General features: G+C 41.2%; 1 protein-coding gene and 1 long non-coding RNA gene across 9 annotated transcripts in view; one reads left to right on the forward strand and one right to left on the reverse strand.

The window, feature by feature from the left end:
• nlgn1 (neuroligin 1) overlaps nucleotides 1-7,059 on the forward strand; it is a 586,564-nt gene that overhangs the window by 462,949 nt on the left and 116,556 nt on the right. The window lies entirely within an intron of this gene.
• Nucleotides 4,817-5,595, reverse strand: LOC109971634 (uncharacterized). Its single transcript, XR_002276583.1, has 3 exons — nucleotides 5,508-5,595; nucleotides 5,115-5,157; nucleotides 4,817-4,969 (listed from the first exon to the last, which is right to left on the reverse strand). It is a non-coding gene; the product is annotated as an uncharacterized LOC109971634 (long non-coding RNA).

Raw genomic sequence — 7,059 nt, forward strand, 5'->3', positions numbered from 1 at the left:
AATGTCATGTCAAATTGTTCTAGATACACACCACAAAACAACAGCCACACACCTTGACTTTTCCTCATGTTTTGACTAACGTTATGGTCAGCTGCAAGCTGGCATATCAGGTGACGTCACGGTTTGACTCCCTGCGTAGTATGGGGCTAGCCCAAAATGATTAAAATTATATAGGTTTTATGGTCCAGGGTCTTTCATCTTCCAAGCTGCCTGCGCGCGGGTTGGTGGTGGGAGAGATCTGGACGTGTAATGTTAATTTTACCTGTGATCCTCTGAATAAACCAGTACGGTTATTTTTTATAAAATCTAAAGCGGTCTGCTTCGTCTTATTGTGAGTTCCTGGTTTAAAAGAGCCGGAAGAGGCTTCGTAGAGAAATAGAAGCTTATACCAGGCATTACCAGGCACACTGTGGAAGAGAGCCAGAATACATTATTAAAAGGAGGAATAGACTGTGACCAGGTGGAGCTGGGGCTGGATTCAGTTCTGTCCAATCAACCCAGCTCCTCTCATCTCCTTTAAAAAGCAGCTGATTGACTGATGTCACTGATGTCAGGACATGGAAATATATGACAATAAAGATTCTTTCCCTGTATCTTCTTCTCCTGCCAGTTATGTTCTCCATTCCTAGACTAACAATGATAAAACTATTTATGTTGAAGTACTGCACATGAATTTCACTCAGCAGTCTCTTAATATCACTGGCCAGTGTTTGTGCATGGGAGAAAAAGTCTGTAGTCCTATAACCAGCAGCAATTCCATCCATCTATACCACTTAGCCTGAAGAGGGTCATGGGGGGTTGGAGCCAATCCCAGCTGACACTAAGAGAGAGATGGGGCACAATCTGGACAGGTCACCAGTAGCAATTATATGGCGTCATTTGCTCACAGCTGCATCCAATTATTTAGTGAACTTAGTCAGAGTCCACAGTTCTCCTCAGTGGCTCTTTGTGAACTCACTGAATCAGCAGTACCGTCTTTGTTCCCCCCTGTGGATTAGCTCCCCTTCTACTGGTCCCAGGGAAGAATCCTTGTTACATTAGTTTTACAGAATCCAGAGCATGCAATAAGGAGGTCCAGTGTGATCTCACACAGCAGACACGATTGCAGGAATCATAAGCTTCAACTAGTTTGGGGAAGTTGCTCTGTACTGGTAACATACATCAAGAAGTACTGTACCATAGCGCAGTGATTTTCTGAGTGCAGTATCTCAGTCACCACATCCATTAAACAATTTGTTTGTGATTTGATTACTGCCAACAGTATTATGCTAGCACAGCACTTCAGTGATAACTAGGAATGTTTTGTAAATTCATGATAGTATTACTTAGAACTTTCCCCACCTCAAGAAAATAAAAAGTGTTTATATATGTATTATAAACACTGGGTGTCTGTCCTCTATCATACTGCACTGCAGTAGTAAGAGCAGCAGTGGTGTACATATTTTGTACTTAAGTGAACGTGCAAAGCACTTGAGAACCTTGGCCTATCTATTTGACTAGCAGAAGGTAATACTACATCTGCACAGAAGCCAAAATCATTCTGTGATTACATTTGACCCCGAGAAGCGTCAGGTAGCTCTCAGCTCTATGCAGATTGCTTTACTTAAAACACAGCCTTTGGCCCCTCTTCACTGTACAGTACTTGACAAGAAAACCATTCCCCTTTGGCAGGCGCTTTTGTTCACACTTTGACTTGCTGTGCAGAATAGTCAAGTGACTAGTGCTTAGTATGCATTGTCACACAACTGAAGGGAAAGTTTAATATAAAGTATAATATAAACAATTTCAAAATAGCTTTTGGTCCTAATGAAATGATTGTTGAAGAGGATTTGAATTCATTCATGTGTAACATGTCAAGTTCACTTTGTTTTATCCTTTTCAAGTTACATTAGTCAGGAAGTTACAGTATGTAAAGTTGTGTAAATCAAATCTTAAATAATACTTATCCCAAATCACACACTTCAGGTTTGATTATGTAACATTCTATACAAAACAAACTAAATATATTAATTCACAGCTGAAATAACTACGTAGTGTGATTTGTCTCACTGAATTATCTTTTTTATCTGGTAGATCTACCAAAAAAAATGTGAAACCCCTTTCAGAAGGAAAGAAGAGCAAGAGCCCTCAGAGAGCACATCTACCACCACCAAGGCACAATAGCCGCTCATGCAAATGGGTCCCTTGTGAAAAATTTGATCCAGAACAACACAAAATGTGTCCTCAAATCCTCAATCCAGATCAGATCCAGATCATCTTTTAGGGTGTGATAGACAGTTATACTATGCATCTTACCTGAACATTGCAGGGTTCTAGCTTCATTACAGGCCACATTATGGCAAGAGATATGCCTTAAATGGGGTTTTCAATGTAAACTTAAAACGGCCATCAGATCCAGATGAGATTTGGTATGGTGACAGATGTTGCCGTCCTGCACGTGTCAAATTTCCTACACGTGAGCTTTTTAGCATTCCTTGGAATTTGGAATGCTGAGAGAGAATATGATATGAGAAAGAGATGGACACAAAGAGAGTTTTGCAAAGGAGGATGAGGCACCATGGGTAGGAAGGAACAAGGATTACATCAAAAGGGAAAATTGCACTGTGTGATGGATAAGGTACAACGTACAAGGTAATGAAAAAGAACGGAGGAAGAAAATAACTGGGGTAGGTTGTGAAACCACCATTTGAAAGGCTCCTCATATCCCGGCAGCATTTGAAAAAACCAATACTAAGCTACTGAGGTGGTTCATAATATGGGAGCTTTTTGTAATTTGCCACTTTGATGGATGCTTAACATCTGGTTATATTTAGGTTACCAAACATCAGTCCAAGTTTAGGTTCGGGTGATGAAACTAAAACTACTTGACAGAGGTTCAGGAAAGACTGTGAACATCAGGTTGGCGGAAAGAATGTTTTGAAACAAAAAAATTGGAGGGTCTAGAGTTAGACAGAAGACAGGTCAGATGTCTGTACCCCGCTCACCATAGAGGATAGAGGTTTGTCGCAAAAATATTGGCTTCAGCGCCCCATGAGCCTCTTCAGGCTAAGTGGTATAGATGAATGGAATTGCTGCTGGTTATAGGACTACAGACTTTCTTTCTACCATGCACAAATGCTGGTCAGTGATATTAGCAGAATGCTGAGTGAATATTTATATACAGTACTTCTACAGTTTTGTCACTGCCAATTTAGGAATGGAGATTTGGAGAGAAAGATACAGGGAAGGAATCTTTATTATTAAAGGCTCTATTCCATTATAAAGCCTCGTCCGGTTCTTTCAAACCAGGAACTCAGAGGGACGACTCAGACCACTTGAGTATATAAAAAATATAACCGTGCTGGTTTATTCAAAGAGGCACAGGCAAGAATTAACACTTCATGTCCAGAGATCTTCCAACCCCAGGCTGCTCAAGCAGCCCGGAAGCAGAAAAGAGACCCCGAACCAAGCATTGCTATACAATATTAATCATTTCTGGGCTGTCGAACCGTGACGTCACCTGATATGCCAGCTTGGCAGCTGAGCAGAGCAGTAGACAAAACATGAAGAAAATAATGTGTGTGGCTGTTGTTTTCGTGGTGTGTATCTAAAACAATTTGACATAACATTACACATTAAGACAAATATTATGGTTACTTTTACCGTCATAATAACATTCGTCCCTGACTGCCGCCTTTCTCTGCTTTAACTAACCTTGCATTTAACAGCCTGAGGAAGACATCCTGGCTGCACTAACATCTTCTAATACAACAGATCTCTAATCAATATCTATCTAACTAAGAAATTACCTAACAATTATCATATATTTCCATGTCCTGACATCAGTCAGTCAGGATTCAGCTCTGAGAGGAGCTGGTTTGAGTGGACAGAACTGAAGCCAGTGTTAGATTTTACGCTTTTTGTCAGAAATTAACCCAATTCTTTTGTTGGAAGCACGAGAAGTGACAACAGGAGAGGACTGTTTAAAATTAACAGAAAGTTTACTGAAAGTTTGATTACAAGAAAGTCTCACAGCGCTGGATTCAGAGAGCCAGAGCTCCCGCAGGAAAACCAACTTCTGAATCTCGAGTCATGTTTTCACATTACATTTATGCATTTTGGGCTAGGTCCGCCCCAAACAAAGATCTCACGAAACCAGGTGTGTATGTGTTGTCATGTGACTTTCCAGGCGGCAGCCAAACAATGGGTCTTCTGCACCGCAGACCCCCCATCTGTGCAATCCCATTACATGACAAAGCAGGACCTCCTGCATGCAAACACTGGACCACAGATGCAAAACATTGTTGAACATGCCTATTTTCACCTTGTGCCTGAAGTTTAGACACAAGTTTAGCAGTGTGCCCTATTGCAGGAAAATGAAGCCCACAGTCAATCTAGGTGAATCACTTTATCAGGTAATTTCACCAAATTGCTCCAATTAAATCTAGCAATCACCAGTGGTTGTGTGTGTGTGTGTGTGTGTGTGTGTGTGTGTGTGTGAGGACCAGTTTGAGTTCTGTACAGTGGGAATGAGGACATTTTGGCCTCTCCTCACGTTCTGACTTACCATCAAAGGGCTCTTTGATTAGGTTTGATTAAGTTAGGGTTAGGCTGAGGAGTTAGGGAATGCATTATGTCACTGAGTGTTCCCACAAAGATTGTTGTAGAAATGTGTGCATGCATACATTTGTATCTGCACTGTCCATGTGGATCTTACACACACACACACACACACACACACACACACACCTGAGCCATATGTATGTGCACACATGGGCACAATCCCCTTTTGGGCAGACTTGGGTTTTGTTCTGTCATTCTTCTCCAGAGAGTCATTTCCCTGCATCCTGTCTTTGCAGAGGGAAGGGTTTCTCTGTGCCGTTGTCTCTGAGGTAAAGGTAATTAGACTTGGCATGAGATGTAGACTCATGGTTTACCTTTTCTTCTCTTCCCTTCCAGGCCTCCCTTCATGTCCCAGAACTGCAACTGTCTGTTCAAATCCAAAAATACCCTTTTAGTTACCTTAGGGAACTTCTGGTACTTTCTTTTACTTTTTCCTTCTCACTTTCTCTTTGACCCCATTTTCATATTACATTAGTTCATAAGAAATTAATAATGTGTCAGCCTATATTTACCTTTCTGGACTTCCAGAGTCTGGTGGATGTTTCCCAGAACTTCCTACAGAAATGAAAACTTCATCATAAACCAAAATGATTATCATACTGGGGTCCAGGTTTAATCCCATTCAAAACACCACTCAGTGTGGTCAAAATTCAAAGTGGCCACAGTCACAGCCAAAGGTAATTCAATAAAGTCTCAAAAATATTGAGGGAGCACAGAGTTTGGCCACAGAACACGAAAGGCTGTCTTTTTTGTGACCTTTCCGTGTTCCCTTTCTGTTTCTACCTGTACACAGAATGTATGTGTGCTACAGACAGAGTGCGTGCAAACAGATATATTGATTTGATATATGAGGACCCAGTTTTCCAACAGACATGATTATAAACACAAGCTATTCATCTGCTTACCTGTCAAAAGAACAATGGAAGGCTGACCACTCATCGACTCACAGCTGCAGTGTTGTGCGTGTCTATATTTGGCATAAAATATGACACTGATTCTCTGTAATGGAAGACAGAGGGAATAAGAGAAAATGTGAGGAGTGTCCAGAGAGGGGGTTTGAGTCATTGAAAAACAGAGGGGAAGGGGTACATGACAGTGCTTGTGTGCTATAATGGCCGGGTTTCATGTGTGGCAAATACTTGGTTGTAATATGATTAAACATTTCATTTAGGAGTGTGGATCATGTGATGACAATAAACTCAATTAAAATAAAACACATTAGAATTAGATTTTCATGTACTGTCCCTCAACAAGACAGCACCACACAATTATATTGTAATAGTTCATAACCTGCCTTTTTGGGATGTTTGGTGCTCATCTACAGTAATCAATAACCTACAGTAACCTTGGGTGGATGCTGGCCCTGTTTGGTTATATAGTAATAGTTTGCTATAGTTTCACAGCAATAGCAAGATTCCAGATAAAAAAAAAAAAGCTTAATTCCCAAAACCAACTGTAAAATGCTTGTTTCAACAGTTTTGTTCCCCTTGGATCACCAGTGTCACAACACCAATCAGGTCCACTTTCTGCATGGTAGCAGAACAGAGGACATCATTAAGGATGTAATGGAGGGTAAACCCACATAAATTTAGCCTTAATCTGCAGACTTCGAACTTTACTCTAATGTTCTTTTGAAACTGTAATTAACTGTCACATTGTTTAACTTAGGTGGAGGTCATGATTTATCCACCTCTGTGGTTACTGGTACATCAGTGTAGAAACCAAGAGACTCTCTCTTCTAATGTTTCTGCAGAGCCTAAATCCCATAGCCCCGAGAAACATCCAACACTCCTCTGTAGCCTGCTTTAAAGGAATTTGTGTTAATTAAGGATCAATGTTGGAAGTGTTTCACAGCAGGGCAAAGCGGTGTCTGAACTGCTGCCCAACAATGGGTCCACTAGAGCATAAACTGGATTACAGACATAGTGTTCAGATAACAGACCATCAGCGGGATATTTGGGTGATGAAGAGTCCTCATCTGCAGACAACTCAACTGCACCGTTCACATGAGACTAATGGGGCTTTACATTCACTAACGGCCAGTCAGAGAGGGGCCTTCTAGGTGATCACAAGGCCTGACTGGGCCAACTTCAGCATTCATGAGACTGGTCATTAAGAAATCCATACAGAGGTCTGGGAGAAGTTTAAAGTGAGGCCTGCTGCTAGGATGTGTCCAGTGTTCATGTCAGAATGGTGGTCATGTGGTCTATCCAAGCAGGCTCTTTTCCAGTCCTTTTACTGTCTTCCATTTTCAAGCATTTCAGACATTGACAAGGTCCAACCTATCCCCTTGAGCCCCTTGAGGAGGTGGGGATCAGTCCTAATGCTCTCATTTTGAAAAAAAAAATCCTAACCCTGATAGTGTAATTCTCAAACTGGGTCTCATCACAAGGATAGAACAGTGCACATCCTAACACAAACATTCAGGTATTATGTGTCTGTCAAAGCTCTAGTAGT

Source organism: Monopterus albus, unplaced genomic scaffold (genome assembly GCF_001952655.1).
Source record: "Monopterus albus unplaced genomic scaffold, M_albus_1.0 scaffold230.1, whole genome shotgun sequence".
NCBI classification, from domain to species: Eukaryota; Metazoa; Chordata; class Actinopteri; order Synbranchiformes; family Synbranchidae; genus Monopterus; species Monopterus albus.